Below are 24,767 nucleotides of genomic sequence, written 5' to 3' on the forward strand. Positions count from 1 at the left end.
TAATTATCAAAAAAAGTTGAACTTTGCCCTTTGGTTCACTGTAACAGGGTCGTTTAGAAAAGGGGGCGTGTCAAAATACACTCAAAAGCCTATAAATCATAAATAAAAACTCAGAACTTCACAAAAACTGATGAGCACATGTGCCATGACATGGTGAAGAAGCATGCAGAGTTTCATGGAGATCGGACCATAGGTGGCGCTATAACTGTCAAAAAGGTCGCCTATTATTAGGTGTTCAAGCACGAAGTGCTGAAAACCTATTGTAATTGCTATTTGAAAAAAAAAAAAAAACTAAAACGCATCGTGCAGCCCAAACCGTAAGGCCTAGAGACTTGAAACCTGGCCAGGTGGTAGGGCCTCAGTTTGGGGAGAACCTATCAGAGTATGACCCCGATTGGCCCATAGGTGGCGCTGCAGCAACCAAAAGTACTAAATTGCTCATAACTCCTAGACCGTTTGACTTGGAATCAAGCATTTTGCACCACTGTGTTCCTTGGCTCAGACGGACAAGATGTATATCTCGGATTCTCGATTTGAGCAACAAAAAATTTGTTATGGCCGATTTTGTCCAAATCCTACTTTTGCGAACTAGTCCCTGGTTTTTTGCCTGATCGGAACCAGACCCGTCTAGGACAATTCTCTGGACAATTCTCTGGACTCTCTAGATCAATAATTATCAAAAAAAGTTGAACTTTGCCCTTTGGTTCACTGTAACAGGGTCGTTTAGAAAAGGGGGCGTGTCAAAATACACTCAAAAGCCTATAAATCATAAATAAAAACTCAGAACTTCACAAAAACTGATGAGCACATGTGCCATGACATGGTGAAGAAGCATGCAGAGTTTCATGGAGATCGGACCATAGGTGGCGCTATAACTGTCAAAAAGGTCGCCTATTATTAGGTGTTCAAGCACGAAGTGCTGAAAACCTATTGTAATTGCTATTTGAAAAAAAAAAAAAAAACTAAAACGCATCGTGCAGCCCAAACCGTAAGGCCTAGAGACTTGAAACCTTGCCAGGTGGTAGGGCCTCAGTTTGGGGAGAACCTATCAGAGTATGACCCCGATTGGCCCATAGGTGGCGCTGCAGCAACCAAAAGTACTAAATTGCTCATAACTCCTAGACCGTTTGACTTGGAATCAAGCATTTTGCACCACTGTGTTCCTTGGCTCAAGACGGACAAGATGTATATCTCGGATTCTCGATTTGAGCAACAAAAAATTTGTTATGGCCGATTTTGTCCAAATCCTACTTTTGCGAACTAGTCCCTGGTTTTTTGCCTGATCGGAACCAGACCCGTCTAGGACAATTCTCTGGACAATTCTCTGGACTCTCTAGATCAATAATTATCAAAAAAAGTTGAACTTTGCCCTTTGGTTCACTGTAACAGGGTCGTTTAGAAAAGGGGGCGTGTCAAAATACACTCAAAAGCCTATAAATCATAAATAAAAACTCAGAACTTCACAAAAACTGATGAGCACATGTGCCATGACATGGTGAAGAAGCATGCAGAGTTTCATGGAGATCGGACCATAGGTGGCGCTATAACTGTCAAAAAGGTCGCCTATTATTAGGTGTTCAAGCACGAAGTGCTGAAAACCTATTGTAATTGCTATTTGAAAAAAAAAAAAAAACTAAAACGCATCGTGCAGCCCAAACCGTAAGGCCTAGAGACTTGAAACCTGGCCAGGTGGTAGGGCCTCAGTTTGGGGAGAACCTATCAGAGTATGACCCCGATTGGCCCATAGGTGGCGCTGCAGCAACCAAAAGTACTAAATTGCTCATAACTCCTAGACCGTTTGACTTGGAATCAAGCATTTTGCACCACTGTGTTCCTTGGCTCAGACGGACAAGATGTATATCTCGGATTCTCGATTTGAGCAACAAAAAATTTGTTATGGCCGATTTTGTCCAAATCCTACTTTTGCGAACTAGTCCCTGGTTTTTTGCCTGATCGGAACCAGACCCGTCTAGGACAATTCTCTGGACAATTCTCTGGACTCTCTAGATCAATAATTATCAAAAAAAGTTGAACTTTGCCCTTTGGTTCACTGTAACAGGGTCGTTTAGAAAAGGGGGCGTGTCAAAATACACTCAAAAGCCTATAAATCATAAATAAAAACTCAGAACTTCACAAAAACTGATGAGCACATGTGCCATGACATGGTGAAGAAGCATGCAGAGTTTCATGGAGATCGGACCATAGGTGGCGCTATAACTGTCAAAAAGGTCGCCTATTATTAGGTGTTCAAGCACGAAGTGCTGAAAACCTATTGTAATTGCTATTTGAAAAAAAAAAAAAAACTAAAACGCATCGTGCAGCCCAAACCGTAAGGCCTAGAGACTTGAAACCTGGCCAGGTGGTAGGGCCTCAGTTTGGGGAGAACCTATCAGAGTATGACCCCGATTGGCCCATAGGTGGCGCTGCAGCAACCAAAAGTACTAAATTGCTCATAACTCCTAGACCGTTTGACTTGGAATCAAGCATTTTGCACCACTGTGTTCCTTGGCTCAGACGGACAAGATGTATATCTCGGATTCTCGATTTGAGCAACAAAAAATTTGTTATGGCCGATTTTGTCCAAATCCTACTTTTGCGAACTAGTCCCTGGTTTTTTGCCTGATCGGAACCAGACCCGTCTAGGACAATTCTCTGGACAATTCTCTGGACTCTCTAGATCAATAATTATCAAAAAAAGTTGAACTTTGCCCTTTGGTTCACTGTAACAGGGTCGTTTAGAAAAGGGGGCGTGTCAAAATACACTCAAAAGCCTATAAATCATAAATAAAAACTCAGAACTTCACAAAAACTGATGAGCACATGTGCCATGACATGGTGAAGAAGCATGCAGAGTTTCATGGAGATCGGACCATAGGTGGCGCTATAACTGTCAAAAAGGTCGCCTATTATTAGGTGTTCAAGCACGAAGTGCTGAAAACCTATTGTAATTGCTATTTGAAAAAAACTAAAAAACTAAAACGCATCGTGCAGCCCAAACCGTAAGGCCTAGAGACTTGAAACCTGGCCAGGTGGTAGGGCCTCAGTTTGGGGAGAACCTATCAGAGTATGACCCCGATTGGCCCATAGGTGGCGCTGCAGCAACCAAAAGTACTAAATTGCTCATAACTCCTAGACCGTTTGACTTGGAATCAAGCATTTTGCACCACTGTGTTCCTTGGCTCAGACGGACAAGATGTATATCTCGGATTCTCGATTTGAGCAACAAAAAATTTGTTATGGCCGATTTTGTCCAAATCCTACTTTTGCGAACTAGTCCCTGGTTTTTTGCCTGATCGGAACCAGACCCGTCTAGGACAATTCTCTGGACAATTCTCTGGACTCTCTAGATCAATAATTATCAAAAAAAGTTGAACTTTGCCCTTTGGTTCACTGTAACAGGGTCGTTTAGAAAAGGGGGCGTGTCAAAATACACTCAAAAGCCTATAAATCATAAATAAAAACTCAGAACTTCACAAAAACTGATGAGCACATGTGCCATGACATGGTGAAGAAGCATGCAGAGTTTCATGGAGATCGGACCATAGGTGGCGCTATAACTGTCAAAAAGGTCGCCTATTATTAGGTGTTCAAGCACGAAGTGCTGAAAACCTATTGTAATTGCTATTTGAAAAAAAAAAAAAAAACTAAAACGCATCGTGCAGCCCAAACCGTAAGGCCTAGAGACTTGAAACCTGGCCAGGTGGTAGGGCCTCAGTTTGGGGAGAACCTATCAGAGTATGACCCCGATTGGCCCATAGGTGGCGCTGCAGCAACCAAAAGTACTAAATTGCTCATAACTCCTAGACCGTTTGACTTGGAATCAAGCATTTTGCACCACTGTGTTCCTTGGCTCAAGACGGACAAGATGTATATCTCGGATTCTCGATTTGAGCAACAAAAAATTTGTTATGGCCGATTTTGTCCAAATCCTACTTTTGCGAACTAGTCCCTGGTTTTTTGCCTGATCGGAACCAGACCCGTCTAGGACAATTCTCTGGACAATTCTCTGGACTCTCTAGATCAATAATTATCAAAAAAAGTTGAACTTTGCCCTTTGGTTCACTGTAACAGGGTCGTTTAGAAAAGGGGGCGTGTCAAAATACACTCAAAAGCCTATAAATCATAAATAAAAACTCAGAACTTCACAAAAACTGATGAGCACATGTGCCATGACATGGTGAAGAAGCATGCAGAGTTTCATGGAGATCGGACCATAGGTGGCGCTATAACTGTCAAAAAGGTCGCCTATTATTAGGTGTTCAAGCACGAAGTGCTGAAAACCTATTGTAATTGCTATTTGAAAAAAAAAAAAAAACTAAAACGCATCGTGCAGCCCAAACCGTAAGGCCTAGAGACTTGAAACCTGGCCAGGTGGTAGGGCCTCAGTTTGGGGAGAACCTATCAGAGTATGACCCCGATTGGCCCATAGGTGGCGCTGCAGCAACCAAAAGTACTAAATTGCTCATAACTCCTAGACCGTTTGACTTGGAATCAAGCATTTTGCACCACTGTGTTCCTTGGCTCAGACGGACAAGATGTATATCTCGGATTCTCGATTTGAGCAACAAAAAATTTGTTATGGCCGATTTTGTCCAAATCCTACTTTTGCGAACTAGTCCCTGGTTTTTTGCCTGATCGGAACCAGACCCGTCTAGGACAATTCTCTGGACAATTCTCTGGACTCTCTAGATCAATAATTATCAAAAAAAGTTGAACTTTGCCCTTTGGTTCACTGTAACAGGGTCGTTTAGAAAAGGGGGCGTGTCAAAATACACTCAAAAGCCTATAAATCATAAATAAAAACTCAGAACTTCACAAAAACTGATGAGCACATGTGCCATGACATGGTGAAGAAGCATGCAGAGTTTCATGGAGATCGGACCATAGGTGGCGCTATAACTGTCAAAAAGGTCGCCTATTATTAGGTGTTCAAGCACGAAGTGCTGAAAACCTATTGTAATTGCTATTTGAAAAAAAAAAAAAAACTAAAACGCATCGTGCAGCCCAAACCGTAAGGCCTAGAGACTTGAAACCTGGCCAGGTGGTAGGGCCTCAGTTTGGGGAGAACCTATCAGAGTATGACCCCGATTGGCCCATAGGTGGCGCTGCAGCAACCAAAAGTACTAAATTGCTCATAACTCCTAGACCGTTTGACTTGGAATCAAGCATTTTGCACCACTGTGTTCCTTGGCTCAGACGGACAAGATGTATATCTCGGATTCTCGATTTGAGCAACAAAAAATTTGTTATGGCCGATTTTGTCCAAATCCTACTTTTGCGAACTAGTCCCTGGTTTTTTGCCTGATCGGAACCAGACCCGTCTAGGACAATTCTCTGGACAATTCTCTGGACTCTCTAGATCAATAATTATCAAAAAAAGTTGAACTTTGCCCTTTGGTTCACTGTAACAGGGTCGTTTAGAAAAGGGGGCGTGTCAAAATACACTCAAAAGCCTATAAATCATAAATAAAAACTCAGAACTTCACAAAAACTGATGAGCACATGTGCCATGACATGGTGAAGAAGCATGCAGAGTTTCATGGAGATCGGACCATAGGTGGCGCTATAACTGTCAAAAAGGTCGCCTATTATTAGGTGTTCAAGCACGAAGTGCTGAAAACCTATTGTAATTGCTATTTGAAAAAAAAAAAAAAACTAAAACGCATCGTGCAGCCCAAACCGTAAGGCCTAGAGACTTGAAACCTGGCCAGGTGGTAGGGCCTCAGTTTGGGGAGAACCTATCAGAGTATGACCCCGATTGGCCCATAGGTGGCGCTGCAGCAACCAAAAGTACTAAATTGCTCATAACTCCTAGACCGTTTGACTTGGAATCAAGCATTTTGCACCACTGTGTTCCTTGGCTCAGACGGACAAGATGTATATCTCGGATTCTCGATTTGAGCAACAAAAAATTTGTTATGGCCGATTTTGTCCAAATCCTACTTTTGCGAACTAGTCCCTGGTTTTTTGCCTGATCGGAACCAGACCCGTCTAGGACAATTCTCTGGACAATTCTCTGGACTCTCTAGATCAATAATTATCAAAAAAAGTTGAACTTTGCCCTTTGGTTCACTGTAACAGGGTCGTTTAGAAAAGGGGGCGTGTCAAAATACACTCAAAAGCCTATAAATCATAAATAAAAACTCAGAACTTCACAAAAACTGATGAGCACATGTGCCATGACATGGTGAAGAAGCATGCAGAGTTTCATGGAGATCGGACCATAGGTGGCGCTATAACTGTCAAAAAGGTCGCCTATTATTAGGTGTTCAAGCACGAAGTGCTGAAAACCTATTGTAATTGCTATTTGAAAAAAAAAAAAAAACTAAAACGCATCGTGCAGCCCAAACCGTAAGGCCTAGAGACTTGAAACCTTGCCAGGTGGTAGGGCCTCAGTTTGGGGAGAACCTATCAGAGTATGACCCCGATTGGCCCATAGGTGGCGCTGCAGCAACCAAAAGTACTAAATTGCTCATAACTCCTAGACCGTTTGACTTGGAATCAAGCATTTTGCACCACTGTGTTCCTTGGCTCAAGACGGACAAGATGTATATCTCGGATTCTCGATTTGAGCAACAAAAAATTTGTTATGGCCGATTTTGTCCAAATCCTACTTTTGCGAACTAGTCCCTGGTTTTTTGCCTGATCGGAACCAGACCCGTCTAGGACAATTCTCTGGACAATTCTCTGGACTCTCTAGATCAATAATTATCAAAAAAAGTTGAACTTTGCCCTTTGGTTCACTGTAACAGGGTCGTTTAGAAAAGGGGGCGTGTCAAAATACACTCAAAAGCCTATAAATCATAAATAAAAACTCAGAACTTCACAAAAACTGATGAGCACATGTGCCATGACATGGTGAAGAAGCATGCAGAGTTTCATGGAGATCGGACCATAGGTGGCGCTATAACTGTCAAAAAGGTCGCCTATTATTAGGTGTTCAAGCACGAAGTGCTGAAAACCTATTGTAATTGCTATTTGAAAAAAAAAAAAAAACTAAAACGCATCGTGCAGCCCAAACCGTAAGGCCTAGAGACTTGAAACCTGGCCAGGTGGTAGGGCCTCAGTTTGGGGAGAACCTATCAGAGTATGACCCCGATTGGCCCATAGGTGGCGCTGCAGCAACCAAAAGTACTAAATTGCTCATAACTCCTAGACCGTTTGACTTGGAATCAAGCATTTTGCACCACTGTGTTCCTTGGCTCAGACGGACAAGATGTATATCTCGGATTCTCGATTTGAGCAACAAAAAATTTGTTATGGCCGATTTTGTCCAAATCCTACTTTTGCGAACTAGTCCCTGGTTTTTTGCCTGATCGGAACCAGACCCGTCTAGGACAATTCTCTGGACAATTCTCTGGACTCTCTAGATCAATAATTATCAAAAAAAGTTGAACTTTGCCCTTTGGTTCACTGTAACAGGGTCGTTTAGAAAAGGGGGCGTGTCAAAATACACTCAAAAGCCTATAAATCATAAATAAAAACTCAGAACTTCACAAAAACTGATGAGCACATGTGCCATGACATGGTGAAGAAGCATGCAGAGTTTCATGGAGATCGGACCATAGGTGGCGCTATAACTGTCAAAAAGGTCGCCTATTATTAGGTGTTCAAGCACGAAGTGCTGAAAACCTATTGTAATTGCTATTTGAAAAAAAAAAAAAAACTAAAACGCATCGTGCAGCCCAAACCGTAAGGCCTAGAGACTTGAAACCTGGCCAGGTGGTAGGGCCTCAGTTTGGGGAGAACCTATCAGAGTATGACCCCGATTGGCCCATAGGTGGCGCTGCAGCAACCAAAAGTACTAAATTGCTCATAACTCCTAGACCGTTTGACTTGGAATCAAGCATTTTGCACCACTGTGTTCCTTGGCTCAGACGGACAAGATGTATATCTCGGATTCTCGATTTGAGCAACAAAAAATTTGTTATGGCCGATTTTGTCCAAATCCTACTTTTGCGAACTAGTCCCTGGTTTTTTGCCTGATCGGAACCAGACCCGTCAAGGACAATTCTCTGGACAATTCTCTGGACTCTCTAGATCAATAATTATCAAAAAAAGTTGAACTTTGCCCTTTGGTTCACTGTAACAGGGTCGTTTAGAAAAGGGGGCGTGTCAAAATACACTCAAAAGCCTATAAATCATAAATAAAAACTCAGAACTTCACAAAAACTGATGAGCACATGTGTCATGACATGGTGAAGAAGCATGCAGAGTTTCATGGAGATCGGACCATAGGTGGCGCTATAACTGTCAAAAAGGTCGCCTATTATTAGGTGTTCAAGCACGAAGTGCTGAAAACCTATTGTAATTGCTATTTGAAAAAAAAAAAAAAAACTAAAACGCATCGTGCAGCCCAAACCGTAAGGCCTAGAGACTTGAAACCTGGCCAGGTGGTAGGGCCTCAGTTTGGGGAGAACCTATCAGAGTATGACCCCGATTGGCCCATAGGTGGCGCTGCAGCAACCAAAAGTACTAAATTGCTCATAACTCCTAGACCGTTTGACTTGGAATCAAGCATTTTGCACCACTGTGTTCCTTGGCTCAGACGGACAAGATGTATATCTCGGATTCTCGATTTGAGCAACAAAAAATTTGTTATGGCCGATTTTGTCCAAATCCTACTTTTGCGAACTAGTCCCTGGTTTTTTGCCTGATCGGAACCAGACCCGTCTAGGACAATTCTCTGGACAATTCTCTGGACTCTCTAGATCAATAATTATCAAAAAAAGTTGAACTTTGCCCTTTGGTTCACTGTAACAGGGTCGTTTAGAAAAGGGGGCGTGTCAAAATACACTCAAAAGCCTATAAATCATAAATAAAAACTCAGAACTTCACAAAAACTGATGAGCACATGTGCCATGACATGGTGAAGAAGCATGCAGAGTTTCATGGAGATCGGACCATAGGTGGCGCTATAACTGTCAAAAAGGTCGCCTATTATTAGGTGTTCAAGCACGAAGTGCTGAAAACCTATTGTAATTGCTATTTGAAAAAAAAAAAAAAACTAAAACGCATCGTGCAGCCCAAACCGTAAGGCCTAGAGACTTGAAACCTGGCCAGGTGGTAGGGCCTCAGTTTGGGGAGAACCTATCAGAGTATGACCCCGATTGGCCCATAGGTGGCGCTGCAGCAACCAAAAGTACTAAATTGCTCATAACTCCTAGACCGTTTGACTTGGAATCAAGCATTTTGCACCACTGTGTTCCTTGGCTCAGACGGACAAGATGTATATCTCGGATTCTCGATTTGAGCAACAAAAAATTTGTTATGGCCGATTTTGTCCAAATCCTACTTTTGCGAACTAGTCCCTGGTTTTTTGCCTGATCGGAACCAGACCCGTCAAGGACAATTCTCTGGACAATTCTCTGGACTCTCTAGATCAATAATTATCAAAAAAAGTTGAACTTTGCCCTTTGGTTCACTGTAACAGGGTCGTTTAGAAAAGGGGGCGTGTCAAAATACACTCAAAAGCCTATAAATCATAAATAAAAACTCAGAACTTCACAAAAACTGATGAGCACATGTGTCATGACATGGTGAAGAAGCATGCAGAGTTTCATGGAGATCGGACCATAGGTGGCGCTATAACTGTCAAAAAGGTCGCCTATTATTAGGTGTTCAAGCACGAAGTGCTGAAAACCTATTGTAATTGCTATTTGAAAAAAAAAAAAAAAACTAAAACGCATCGTGCAGCCCAAACCGTAAGGCCTAGAGACTTGAAACCTGGCCAGGTGGTAGGGCCTCAGTTTGGGGAGAACCTATCAGAGTATGACCCCGATTGGCCCATAGGTGGCGCTGCAGCAACCAAAAGTACTAAATTGCTCATAACTCCTAGACCGTTTGACTTGGAATCAAGCATTTTGCACCACTGTGTTCCTTGGCTCAAGACGGACAAGATGTATATCTCGGATTCTCGATTTGAGCAACAAAAAATTTGTTATGGCCGATTTTGTCCAAATCCTACTTTTGCGAACTAGTCCCTGGTTTTTTGCCTGATCGGAACCAGACCCGTCTAGGACAATTCTCTGGACAATTCTCTGGACTCTCTAGATCAATAATTATCAAAAAAAGTTGAACTTTGCCCTTTGGTTCACTGTAACAGGGTCGTTTAGAAAAGGGGGCGTGTCAAAATACACTCAAAAGCCTATAAATCATAAATAAAAACTCAGAACTTCACAAAAACTGATGAGCACATGTGCCATGACATGGTGAAGAAGCATGCAGAGTTTCATGGAGATCGGACCATAGGTGGCGCTATAACTGTCAAAAAGGTCGCCTATTATTAGGTGTTCAAGCACGAAGTGCTGAAAACCTATTGTAATTGCTATTTGAAAAAAAAAAAAAAACTAAAACGCATCGTGCAGCCCAAACCGTAAGGCCTAGAGACTTGAAACCTGGCCAGGTGGTAGGGCCTCAGTTTGGGGAGAACCTATCAGAGTATGACCCCGATTGGCCCATAGGTGGCGCTGCAGCAACCAAAAGTACTAAATTGCTCATAACTCCTAGACCGTTTGACTTGGAATCAAGCATTTTGCACCACTGTGTTCCTTGGCTCAGACGGACAAGATGTATATCTCGGATTCTCGATTTGAGCAACAAAAAATTTGTTATGGCCGATTTTGTCCAAATCCTACTTTTGCGAACTAGTCCCTGGTTTTTTGCCTGATCGGAACCAGACCCGTCTAGGACAATTCTCTGGACAATTCTCTGGACTCTCTAGATCAATAATTATCAAAAAAAGTTGAACTTTGCCCTTTGGTTCACTGTAACAGGGTCGTTTAGAAAAGGGGGCGTGTCAAAATACACTCAAAAGCCTATAAATCATAAATAAAAACTCAGAACTTCACAAAAACTGATGAGCACATGTGCCATGACATGGTGAAGAAGCATGCAGAGTTTCATGGAGATCGGACCATAGGTGGCGCTATAACTGTCAAAAAGGTCGCCTATTATTAGGTGTTCAAGCACGAAGTGCTGAAAACCTATTGTAATTGCTATTTGAAAAAAAAAAAAAAACTAAAACGCATCGTGCAGCCCAAACCGTAAGGCCTAGAGACTTGAAACCTTGCCAGGTGGTAGGGCCTCAGTTTGGGGAGAACCTATCAGAGTATGACCCCGATTGGCCCATAGGTGGCGCTGCAGCAACCAAAAGTACTAAATTGCTCATAACTCCTAGACCGTTTGACTTGGAATCAAGCATTTTGCACCACTGTGTTCCTTGGCTCAAGACGGACAAGATGTATATCTCGGATTCTCGATTTGAGCAACAAAAAATTTGTTATGGCCGATTTTGTCCAAATCCTACTTTTGCGAACTAGTCCCTGGTTTTTTGCCTGATCGGAACCAGACCCGTCTAGGACAATTCTCTGGACAATTCTCTGGACTCTCTAGATCAATAATTATCAAAAAAAGTTGAACTTTGCCCTTTGGTTCACTGTAACAGGGTCGTTTAGAAAAGGGGGCGTGTCAAAATACACTCAAAAGCCTATAAATCATAAATAAAAACTCAGAACTTCACAAAAACTGATGAGCACATGTGCCATGACATGGTGAAGAAGCATGCAGAGTTTCATGGAGATCGGACCATAGGTGGCGCTATAACTGTCAAAAAGGTCGCCTATTATTAGGTGTTCAAGCACGAAGTGCTGAAAACCTATTGTAATTGCTATTTGAAAAAAAAAAAAAAACTAAAACGCATCGTGCAGCCCAAACCGTAAGGCCTAGAGACTTGAAACCTGGCCAGGTGGTAGGGCCTCAGTTTGGGGAGAACCTATCAGAGTATGACCCCGATTGGCCCATAGGTGGCGCTGCAGCAACCAAAAGTACTAAATTGCTCATAACTCCTAGACCGTTTGACTTGGAATCAAGCATTTTGCACCACTGTGTTCCTTGGCTCAGACGGACAAGATGTATATCTCGGATTCTCGATTTGAGCAACAAAAAATTTGTTATGGCCGATTTTGTCCAAATCCTACTTTTGCGAACTAGTCCCTGGTTTTTTGCCTGATCGGAACCAGACCCGTCTAGGACAATTCTCTGGACAATTCTCTGGACTCTCTAGATCAATAATTATCAAAAAAAGTTGAACTTTGCCCTTTGGTTCACTGTAACAGGGTCGTTTAGAAAAGGGGGCGTGTCAAAATACACTCAAAAGCCTATAAATCATAAATAAAAACTCAGAACTTCACAAAAACTGATGAGCACATGTGCCATGACATGGTGAAGAAGCATGCAGAGTTTCATGGAGATCGGACCATAGGTGGCGCTATAACTGTCAAAAAGGTCGCCTATTATTAGGTGTTCAAGCACGAAGTGCTGAAAACCTATTGTAATTGCTATTTGAAAAAAAAAAAAAAACTAAAACGCATCGTGCAGCCCAAACCGTAAGGCCTAGAGACTTGAAACCTGGCCAGGTGGTAGGGCCTCAGTTTGGGGAGAACCTATCAGAGTATGACCCCGATTGGCCCATAGGTGGCGCTGCAGCAACCAAAAGTACTAAATTGCTCATAACTCCTAGACCGTTTGACTTGGAATCAAGCATTTTGCACCACTGTGTTCCTTGGCTCAGACGGACAAGATGTATATCTCGGATTCTCGATTTGAGCAACAAAAAATTTGTTATGGCCGATTTTGTCCAAATCCTACTTTTGCGAACTAGTCCCTGGTTTTTTGCCTGATCGGAACCAGACCCGTCAAGGACAATTCTCTGGACAATTCTCTGGACTCTCTAGATCAATAATTATCAAAAAAAGTTGAACTTTGCCCTTTGGTTCACTGTAACAGGGTCGTTTAGAAAAGGGGGCGTGTCAAAATACACTCAAAAGCCTATAAATCATAAATAAAAACTCAGAACTTCACAAAAACTGATGAGCACATGTGTCATGACATGGTGAAGAAGCATGCAGAGTTTCATGGAGATCGGACCATAGGTGGCGCTATAACTGTCAAAAAGGTCGCCTATTATTAGGTGTTCAAGCACGAAGTGCTGAAAACCTATTGTAATTGCTATTTGAAAAAAAAAAAAAAAACTAAAACGCATCGTGCAGCCCAAACCGTAAGGCCTAGAGACTTGAAACCTGGCCAGGTGGTAGGGCCTCAGTTTGGGGAGAACCTATCAGAGTATGACCCCGATTGGCCCATAGGTGGCGCTGCAGCAACCAAAAGTACTAAATTGCTCATAACTCCTAGACCGTTTGACTTGGAATCAAGCATTTTGCACCACTGTGTTCCTTGGCTCAAGACGGACAAGATGTATATCTCGGATTCTCGATTTGAGCAACAAAAAATTTGTTATGGCCGATTTTGTCCAAATCCTACTTTTGCGAACTAGTCCCTGGTTTTTTGCCTGATCGGAACCAGACCCGTCTAGGACAATTCTCTGGACAATTCTCTGGACTCTCTAGATCAATAATTATCAAAAAAAGTTGAACTTTGCCCTTTGGTTCACTGTAACAGGGTCGTTTAGAAAAGGGGGCGTGTCAAAATACACTCAAAAGCCTATAAATCATAAATAAAAACTCAGAACTTCACAAAAACTGATGAGCACATGTGCCATGACATGGTGAAGAAGCATGCAGAGTTTCATGGAGATCGGACCATAGGTGGCGCTATAACTGTCAAAAAGGTCGCCTATTATTAGGTGTTCAAGCACGAAGTGCTGAAAACCTATTGTAATTGCTATTTGAAAAAAAAAAAAAAAACTAAAACGCATCGTGCAGCCCAAACCGTAAGGCCTAGAGACTTGAAACCTGGCCAGGTGGTAGGGCCTCAGTTTGGGGAGAACCTATCAGAGTATGACCCCGATTGGCCCATAGGTGGCGCTGCAGCAACCAAAAGTACTAAATTGCTCATAACTCCTAGACCGTTTGACTTGGAATCAAGCATTTTGCACCACTGTGTTCCTTGGCTCAAGACGGACAAGATGTATATCTCGGATTCTCGATTTGAGCAACAAAAAATTTGTTATGGCCGATTTTGTCCAAATCCTACTTTTGCGAACTAGTCCCTGGTTTTTTGCCTGATCGGAACCAGACCCGTCTAGGACAATTCTCTGGACAATTCTCTGGACTCTCTAGATCAATAATTATCAAAAAAAGTTGAACTTTGCCCTTTGGTTCACTGTAACAGGGTCGTTTAGAAAAGGGGGCGTGTCAAAATACACTCAAAAGCCTATAAATCATAAATAAAAACTCAGAACTTCACAAAAACTGATGAGCACATGTGCCATGACATGGTGAAGAAGCATGCAGAGTTTCATGGAGATCGGACCATAGGTGGCGCTATAACTGTCAAAAAGGTCGCCTATTATTAGGTGTTCAAGCACGAAGTGCTGAAAACCTATTGTAATTGCTATTTGAAAAAAAAAAAAAAACTAAAACGCATCGTGCAGCCCAAACCGTAAGGCCTAGAGACTTGAAACCTGGCCAGGTGGTAGGGCCTCAGTTTGGGGAGAACCTATCAGAGTATGACCCCGATTGGCCCATAGGTGGCGCTGCAGCAACCAAAAGTACTAAATTGCTCATAACTCCTAGACCGTTTGACTTGGAATCAAGCATTTTGCACCACTGTGTTCCTTGGCTCAGACGGACAAGATGTATATCTCGGATTCTCGATTTGAGCAACAAAAAATTTGTTATGGCCGATTTTGTCCAAATCCTACTTTTGCGAACTAGTCCCTGGTTTTTTGCCTGATCGGAACCAGACCCGTCTAGGACAATTCTCTGGACAATTCTCTGGACTCTCTAGATCAATAATTATCAAAAAAAGTTGAACTTTGCCCTTTGGTTCACTGTAACAGGGTCGTTTAGAAAAGGGGGCGTGTCAAAATACACTCAAAAGCCTATAAATCATAAATAAAAACTCAGAACTTCACAAAAACGGATGAGCACATGTGCCATGACATGGTGAAGAAGCATGCAGAGTTTCATGGAGATCGGACCATAGGTGGCGCTATAACTGTCAAAAAGGTCGCCTATTATTAGGTGTTCAAGCACGAAGTGCTGAAAACCTATTGTAATTGCTATTTGAAAAAAAAAAAAAAACTAAAACGCATCGTGCAGCCCAAACCGTAAGGCCTAGAGACTTGAAACCTGGCCAGGTGGTAGGGCCTCAGTTTGGGGAGAACCTATCAGAGTATGACCCCGATTGGCCCATAGGTGGCGCTGCAGCAACCAAAAGTACTAAATTGCTCATAACTCCTAGACCGTTTGACTTGGAATCAAGCATTTTGCACCACTGTGTTCCTTGGCTCAGACGGACAAGATGTATATCTCGGATTCTCGATTTGAGCAACAAAAAATTTGTTATGGCCGATTTTGTCCAAATCCTACTTTTGCGAACTAGTCCCTGGTTTTTTGCCTGATCGGAACCAGACCCGTCAAGGACAATTCTCTGGACAATTCTCTGGACTCTCTAGATCAATAATTATCAAAAAAAGTTGAACTTTGCCCTTTGGTTCACTGTAACAGGGTCGTTTAGAAAAGGGGGCGTGTCAAAATACACTCAAAAGCCTATAAATCATAAATAAAAACTCAGAACTTCACAAAAACTGATGAGCACATGTGTCATGACATGGTGAAGAAGCATGCAGAGTTTCATGGAGATCGGACCATAGGTGGCGCTATAACTGTCAAAAAGGTCGCCTATTATTAGGTGTTCAAGCACGAAGTGCTGAAAACCTATTGTAATTGCTATTTGAAAAAAAAAAAAAAAACTAAAACGCATCGTGCAGCCCAAACCGTAAGGCCTAGAGACTTGAAACCTGGCCAGGTGGTAGGGCCTCAGTTTGGGGAGAACCTATCAGAGTATGACCCCGATTGGCCCATAGGTGGCGCTGCAGCAACCAAAAGTACTAAATTGCTCATAACTCCTAGACCGTTTGACTTGGAATCAAGCATTTTGCACCACTGTGTTCCTTGGCTCAAGACGGACAAGATGTATATCTCGGATTCTCGATTTGAGCAACAAAAAATTTGTTATGGCCGATTTTGTCCAAATCCTACTTTTGCGAACTAGTCCCTGGTTTTTTGCCTGATCGGAACCAGACCCGTCTAGGACAATTCTCTGGACAATTCTCTGGACTCTCTAGATCAATAATTATCAAAAAAAGTTGAACTTTGCCCTTTGGTTCACTGTAACAGGGTCGTTTAGAAAAGGGGGCGTGTCAAAATACACTCAAAAGCCTATAAATCATAAATAAAAACTCAGAACTTCACAAAAACTGATGAGCACATGTGCCATGACATGGTGAAGAAGCATGCAGAGTTTCATGGAGATCGGACCATAGGTGGCGCTATAACTGTCAAAAAGGTCGCCTATTATTAGGTGTTCAAGCACGAAGTGCTGAAAACCTATTGTAATTGCTATTTGAAAAAAAAAAAAAAACTAAAACGCATCGTGCAGCCCAAACCGTAAGGCCTAGAGACTTGAAACCTGGCCAGGTGGTAGGGCCTCAGTTTGGGGAGAACCTATCAGAGTATGACCCCGATTGGCCCATAGGTGGCGCTGCAGCAACCAAAAGTACTAAATTGCTCATAACTCCTAGACCGTTTGACTTGGAATCAAGCATTTTGCACCACTGTGTTCCTTGGCTCAGACGGACAAGATGTATATCTCGGATTCTCGATTTGAGCAACAAAAAATTTGTTATGGCCGATTTTGTCCAAATCCTACTTTTGCGAACTAGTCCCTGGTTTTTTGCCTGATCGGAACCAGACCCGTCTAGGACAATTCTCTGGACAATTCTCTGGACTCTCTAGATCAATAATTATCAAAAAAAGTTGAACTTTGCCCTTTGGTTCACTGTAACAGGGTCGTTTAGAAAAGGGGGCGTGTCAAAATACACTCAAAAGCCTATAAATCATAAATAAAAACTCAGAACTTCACAAAAACTGATGAGCACATGTGCCATGACATGGTGAAGAAGCATGCAGAGTTTCATGGAGATCGGACCATAGGTGGCGCTATAACTGTCAAAAAGGTCGCCTATTATTAGGTGTTCAAGCACGAAGTGCTGAAAACCTATTGTAATTGCTATTTGAAAAAAAAAAAAAAACTAAAACGCATCGTGCAGCCCAAACCGTAAGGCCTAGAGACTTGAAACCTGGCCAGGTGGTAGGGCCTCAGTTTGGGGAGAACCTATCAGAGTATGACCCCGATTGGCCCATAGGTGGCGCTGCAGCAACCAAAAGTACTAAATTGCTCATAACTCCTAGACCGTTTGACTTGGAATCAAGCATTTTGCACCACTGTGTTCCTTGGCTCAGACGGACAAGATGTATATCTCGGATTCTCGATTTGAGCAACAAAAAATTTGTTATGGCCGATTTTGTCCAAATCCTACTTTTGCGAACTAGTCCCTGGTTTTTTGCCTGATCGGAACCAGACCCGTCTAGGACAATTCTCTGGACAATTCTCTGGACTCTCTAGATCAATAATTATCAAAAAAAGTTGAACTTTGCCCTTTGGTTCACTGTAACAGGGTCGTTTAGAAAAGGGGGCGTGTCAAAATACACTCAAAAGCCTATAAATCATAAATAAAAACTCAGAACTTCACAAAAACTGATGAGCACATGTGCCATGACATGGTGAAGAAGCATGCAGAGTTTCATGGAGATCGGACCATAGGTGGCGCTATAACTGTCAAAAAGGTCGCCTATTATTAGGTGTTCAAGCACGAAGTGCTGAAAACCTATTGTAATTGCTATTTGAAAAAAGAAAAAAACTAAAACGCATCGTGCAGCCCAAACCGTAAGGCCTAGAGACTTGAAACCTGGCCAGGTGGTAGGGCCTCAGTTTGGGGAGAACCTATCAGAGTATGACCCCGATTGGCCCATAGGTGGCGCTGCAGCAACCAAAAGTACTAAATTGCTCATAACTCCTAGACCGTTTGACTTGGAATCAAGCATTTTGCACCACTGTGTTCCTTGGCTCAGACGGACAAGATGTATATCTCGGATTCTCGATTTGAGCAACAAAAAATTTGTTATGGCCGATTTTGTCCAAATCCTACTTTTGCGAACTAGTCCCTGGTTTTTTGCCTGATCGGAACCAGACCCGTCAAGGACAATTCTCTGGACAATTCTCTGGACTCTCTAGATCAATAATTATCAAAAAAAGTTGAACTTTGCCCTTTGGTTCACTGTAACAGGGTCGTTTAGAAAAGGGGGCGTGTCAAAATACACTCAAAAGCCTATAAATCATAAATAAAAACTCAGAACTTCACAAAAACTGATGAGCACATGTGTCATGACATGGTGAAGAAGCATGCAGAGTTTCATGGAGATCGGACCATAGGTGGCGCTATAACTGTCAAAAAGGTCGCCTATTATTAGGTGTTCAAGCACGAAGTGCTGAAAACCTATTGTAATTGCTATTTGAAAAAAAAAAAAAAAACTAAAACGCATCGTGCAGCCCAAACCGTAAGGCCTAGAGACTTGAAACCTGGCCAGGTGGTAGGGCCTCAGTTTGGGGAGAACCTATCAGAGTATGACCCCGATTGGCCCATAGGTGGCGCTGCAGCAACCAAAAGTACTAAATTGCTCATAACTCCTAGACCGTTTGACTTGGAATCAAGCATTTTGCACCACTGTGTTCCTTGGCTCAGACGGACAAGATGTATATCTCGGATTCTCGATTTGAGCAACAAAAAATTTGTTATGGCCGATTTTGTCCAAATCCTACTTTTGCGAACTAGTCCCTGGTTTTTTGCCTGATCGGAACCAGACCCGTCAAGGACAATTCTCTGGACAATTCTCTGGACTCTCTAGATCAATAATTATCAAAAAAAGTTGAACTTTGCCCTTTGGTTCACTGTAACAGGGTCGTTTAGAAAAGGGGGCGTGTCAAAATACACTCAAAAGCCTATAAATCATAAATAAAAACTCAGAACTTCACAAAAACTGATGAGCACATGTGTCATGACATGGTGAAGAAGCATGCAGAGTTTCATGGAGATCGGACCATAGGTGGCGCTATAACTGTCAAAAAGGTCGCCTATTATTAGGTGTTCAAGCACGAAGTGCTGAAAACCTATTGTAATTGCTATTTGAAAAAAAAAAAAAAAACTAAAACGCATCGTGCAGCCCAAACCGTAAGGCCTAGAGACTTGAAACCTGGCCAGGTGGTAGGGCCTCAGTTTGGGGAGAACCTATCAGAGTATGACCCCGATTGGCCCATAGGTGGCGCTGCAGCAACCAAAAGTACTAAATTGCTCATAACTCCTAGACCGTTTGACTTGGAATCAAGCATTTTGCACCACTGTGTTCCTTGGCTCAGACGGACAAGATGTATATCTCGGATTCTCGATTTGAGCAACAAAAAATTTGTTATGGCCGATTTTGTCCAAATCCTACTTTTGCGAACTAGTCCCTGGTTTTTTGCCTGATCGGAACCAGACCCGTCAAGGACAATTCTCTGGACAATTCTCTGGACTCTCTAGATCAATAATTATCAAAAAAAGTTGAACTTTGCCCTTTGGTTCACTGTAACAGGGTCGTTTAGAAAAGGGGGCGTGTCAAAATACACTCAAAAGCCTATAAATCATAAATAAAAACTCAGAACTTCACAAAAACTGATGAGCACATGTGTCATGACATGGTGAAGAAGCATGCAGAGTTTCATGGAGATCGGACCATAGGTGGCGCTATAACTGTCAAAAAGGTCGCCTATTATTAGGTGTTCAAGCACGAAGTGCTGAAAACCTATTGTAATTGCTATTTGAAAAAAAAAAAAAAAACTAAAACGCATCGTGCAGCCCAAACCGTAAGGCCTAGAGACTTGAAACCTGGCCAGGTGGTAGGGCCTCAGTTTGGGGAGAACCTATCAGAGTATGACCCCGATTGGCCCATAGGTGGCGCTGCAGCAACCAAAAGTACTAAATTGCTCATAACTCCTAGACCGTTTGACTTGGAATCAAGCATTTTGCACCACTGTGTTCCTTGGCTCAGACGGACAATATGTATATCTCGGATTCTCGATTTGAGCAACAAAAAATTTGTTATGGCCGATTTTGTCCAAATCCTACTTTTGCGAACTAGTCCCTGGTTTTTTGCCTGATCGGAACCAGACCCGTCAAGGACAATTCTCTGGACAATTCTCTGGACTCTCTAGATCAATAATTATCAAAAAAAGTTGAACTTTGCCCTTTGGTTCACTGTAACAGGGTCGTTTAGAAAAGGGGGCGTGTCAAAATACACTCAAAAGCCTATAAATCATAAATAAAAACTCAGAACTTCACAAAAACTGATGAGCACATGTGTCATGACATGGTGAAGAAGCATGCAGAGTTTCATGGAGATCGGACCATAGGTGGCGCTATAACTGTCAAAAAGGTCGCCTATTATTAGGTGTTCAAGCACGAAGTGCTGAAAACCTATTGTAATTGCTATTTGAAAAAAAAAAAAAAAACTAAAACGCATCGTGCAGCCCAAACCGTAAGGCCTAGAGACTTGAAACCTGGCCAGGTGGTAGGGCCTCAGTTTGGGGAGAACCTATCAGAGTATGACCCCGATTGGCCCATAGGTGGCGCTGCAGCAACCAAAAGTACTAAATTGCTCATAACTCCTAGACCGTTTGACTTGGAATCAAGCTTTTTGCACCACTGTGTTCCTTGGCTCAAGACGGACAAGATGTATATCTCGGATTCTCGATTTGAGCAACAAAAAATTTGTTATGGCCGATTTTGTCCAAATCCTACTTTTGCGAACTAGTCCCTGGTTTTTTGCCTGATCGGAACCAGACCCGTCTAGGACAATTCTCTGGACAATTCTCTGGACTCTCTAGATCAATAATTATCAAAAAAAGTTGAACTTTGCCCTTTGGTTCACTGTAACAGGGTCGTTTAGAAAAGGGGGCGTGTCAAAATACACTCAAAAGCCTATAAATCATAAATAAAAACTCAGAACTTCACAAAAACTGATGAGCACATGTGTCATGACATGGTGAAGAAGCATGCAGAGTTTCATGGAGATCGGACCATAGGTGGCGCTATAACTGTCAAAAAGGTCGCCTATTATTAGGTGTTCAAGCACGAAGTGCTGAAAACCTATTGTAATTGCTATTTGAAAAAAAAAAAAAAACTAAAACGCATCGTGCAGCCCAAACCGTAAGGCCTAGAGACTTGAAACCTGGCCAGGTGGTAGGGCCTCAGTTTGGGGAGAACCTATCAGAGTATGACCCCGATTGGCCCATAGGTGGCGCTGCAGCAACCAAAAGTACTAAATTGCTCATAACTCCTAGACCGTTTGACTTGGAATCAAGCATTTTGCACCACTGTGTTCCTTGGCTCAGACGGACAAGATGTATATCTCGGATTCTCGATTTGAGCAACAAAAAATTTGTTATGGCCGATTTTGTCCAAATCCTACTTTTGCGAACTAGTCCCTGGTTTTTTGCCTGATCGGAACCAGACCCGTCAAGGACAATTCTCTGGACAATTCTCTGGACTCTCTAGATCAATAATTATCAAAAAAAGTTGAACTTTGCCCTTTGGTTCACTGTAACAGGGTCGTTTAGAAAAGGGGGCGTGTCAAAATACACTCAAAAGCCTATAAATCATAAATAAAAACTCAGAACTTCACAAAAACTGATGAGCACATGTGCCATGACATGGTGAAGAAGCATGCAGAGTTTCATGGAGATCGGACCATAGGTGGCGCTATAACTGTCAAAAAGGTCGCCTATTATTAGGTGTTCAAGCACGAAGTGCTGAAAACCTATTGTAATTGCTATTTGAAAAAAAAAAAAAAACTAAAACGCATCGTGCAGCCCAAACCGTAAGGCCTAGAGACTTGAAACCTGGCCAGGTGGTAGGGCCTCAGTTTGGGGAGAACCTATCAGAGTATGACCCCGATTGGCCCATAGGTGGCGCTGCAGCAACCAAAAGTACTAAATTGCTCATAACTCCTAGACCGTTTGACTTGGAATCAAGCATTTTGCACCACTGTGTTCCTTGGCTCAGACGGACAAGATGTATATCTCGGATTCTCGATTTGAGCAACAAAAAATTTGTTATGGCCGATTTTGTCCAAATCCTACTTTTGCGAACTAGTCCCTGGTTTTTTGCCTGATCGGAACCAGACCCGTCAAGGACAATTCTCTGGACAATTCTCTGGACTCTCTAGATCAATAATTATCAAAAAAAGTTGAACTTTGCCCTTTGGTTCACTGTAACAGGGTCGTTTAGAAAAGGGGGCGTGTCAAAATACACTCAAAAGCCTATAAATCATAAATAAAAACTCAGAACTTCACAAAAACTGATGAGCACATGTGTCATGACATGGTGAAGAAGCATGCAGAGTTTCATGGAGATCGGACCATAGGTGGCGCTATAACTGTCAAAAAGGTCGCCTATTATTAGGTGTTCAAGCACGAAGTGCTGAAAACCTATTGTAATTGCTATTTGAAAAAAAAAAAAAAACTAAAACGCATCGTGCAGCCCAAACCGTAAGGCCTAGAGACTTGAAACCTGGCCAGGTGGTAGGGCCTCAGTTTGGGGAGAACCTATCAGAGTATGACCCCGATTGGCCCATAGGTGGCGCTGCAGCAACCAAAAGTACTAAATTGCTCATAACTCCTAAATTTGTTATGGCCGATTTTGTCCAAATCCTACTTTTGCGAACTAGTCCCTGGTTTTTTGCCTGATCGGAACCAGACCCGTCTAGGACAATTCTCTGGACAATTCTCTGGACTCTCTAGATCAATAATTATCAAAAAAAGTTGAACTTTGCCCTTTGGTTCACTGTAACAGGGTCGTTTAGAAAAGGGGGCGTGTCAAAATACACTCAAAAGCCTATAAATCATAAATAAAAACTCAGAACTTCACAAAAACTGATGAGCACATGTGCCATGACATGGTGAAGAAGCATGCAGAGTTTCATGGAGATCGGACCATAGGTGGCGCTATAACTGTCAAAAAGGTCGCCTATTATTAGGTGTTCAAGCACGAAGTGCTGAAAACCTATTGTAATTGCTATTTGAAAAAAAAAAAAAAACTAAAACGCATCGTGCAGCCCAAACCGTAAGGCCTAGAGACTTGAAACCTGGCCAGGTGGTAGGGCCTCAGTTTGGGGAGAACCTATCAGAGTATGACCCCGATTGGCCCATAGGTGGCGCTGCAGCAACCAAAAGTACTAAATTGCTCATAACTCCTAGACCGTTTGACTTGGAATCAAGCATTTTGCACCACTGTGTTCCTTGGCTCAGACGGACAAGATGTATATCTCGGATTCTCGATTTGAGCAACAAAAAATTTGTTATGGCCGATTTTGTCCAAATCCTACTTTTGCGAACTAGTCCCTGGTTTTTTGCCTGATCGGAACCAGACCCGTCTAGGACAATTCTCTGGACAATTCTCTGGACTCTCTAGATCAATAATTATCAAAAAAAGTTGAACTTTGCCCTTTGGTTCACTGTAACAGGGTCGTTTAGAAAAGGGGGCGTGTCAAAATACACTCAAAAGCCTATAAATCATAAATAAAAACTCAGAACTTCACAAAAACTGATGAGCACATGTGCCATGACATGGTGAAGAAGCATGCAGAGTTTCATGGAGATCGGACCATAGGTGGCGCTATAACTGTCAAAAAGGTCGCCTATTATTAGGTGTTCAAGCACGAAGTGCTGAAAACCTATTGTAATTGCTATTTGAAAAAAAAAAAAAAACTAAAACGCATCGTGCAGCCCAAACCGTAAGGCCTAGAGACTTGAAACCTGGCCAGGTGGTAGGGCCTCAGTTTGGGGAGAACCTATCAGAGTATGACCCCGATTGGCCCATAGGTGGCGCTGCAGCAACCAAAAGTACTAAATTGCTCATAACTCCTAGACCGTTTGACTTGGAATCAAGCATTTTGCACCACTGTGTTCCTTGGCTCAGACGGACAAGATGTATATCTCGGATTCTCGATTTGAGCAACAAAAAATTTGTTATGGCCGATTTTGTCCAAATCCTACTTTTGCGAACTAGTCCCTGGTTTTTTGCCTGATCGGAACCAGACCCGTCTAGGACAATTCTCTGGACAATTCTCTGGACTCTCTAGATCAATAATTATCAAAAAAAGTTGAACTTTGCCCTTTGGTTCACTGTAACAGGGTCGTTTAGAAAAGGGGGCGTGTCAAAATACACTCAAAAGCCTATAAATCATAAATAAAAACTCAGAACTTCACAAAAACTGATGAGCACATGTGCCATGACATGGTGAAGAAGCATGCAGAGTTTCATGGAGATCGGACCATAGGTGGCGCTATAACTGTCAAAAAGGTCGCCTATTATTAGGTGTTCAAGCACGAAGTGCTGAAAACCTATTGTAATTGCTATTTGAAAAAAAAAAAAAAACTAAAACGCATCGTGCAGCCCAAACCGTAAGGCCTAGAGACTTGAAACCTTGCCAGGTGGTAGGGCCTCAGTTTGGGGAGAACCTATCAGAGTATGACCCCGATTGGCCCATAGGTGGCGCTGCAGCAACCAAAAGTACTAAATTGCTCATAACTCCTAGACCGTTTGACTTGGAATCAAGCATTTTGCACCACTGTGTTCCTTGGCTCAAGACGGACAAGATGTATATCTCGGATTCTCGATTTGAGCAACAAAAAATTTGTTATGGCCGATTTTGTCCAAATCCTACTTTTGCGAACTAGTCCCTGGTTTTTTGCCTGATCGGAACCAGACCCGTCTAGGACAATTCTCTGGACAATTCTCTGGACTCTCTAGATCAATAATTATCAAAAAAAGTTGAACTTTGCCCTTTGGTTCACTGTAACAGGGTCGT

This window comes from Siphateles boraxobius, unplaced genomic scaffold (assembly GCF_051911475.1).
Source record: "Siphateles boraxobius isolate OS27281-9 unplaced genomic scaffold, OSU_SipBor_1 46, whole genome shotgun sequence".
Taxonomy (NCBI): domain Eukaryota; kingdom Metazoa; phylum Chordata; class Actinopteri; order Cypriniformes; family Leuciscidae; genus Siphateles; species Siphateles boraxobius.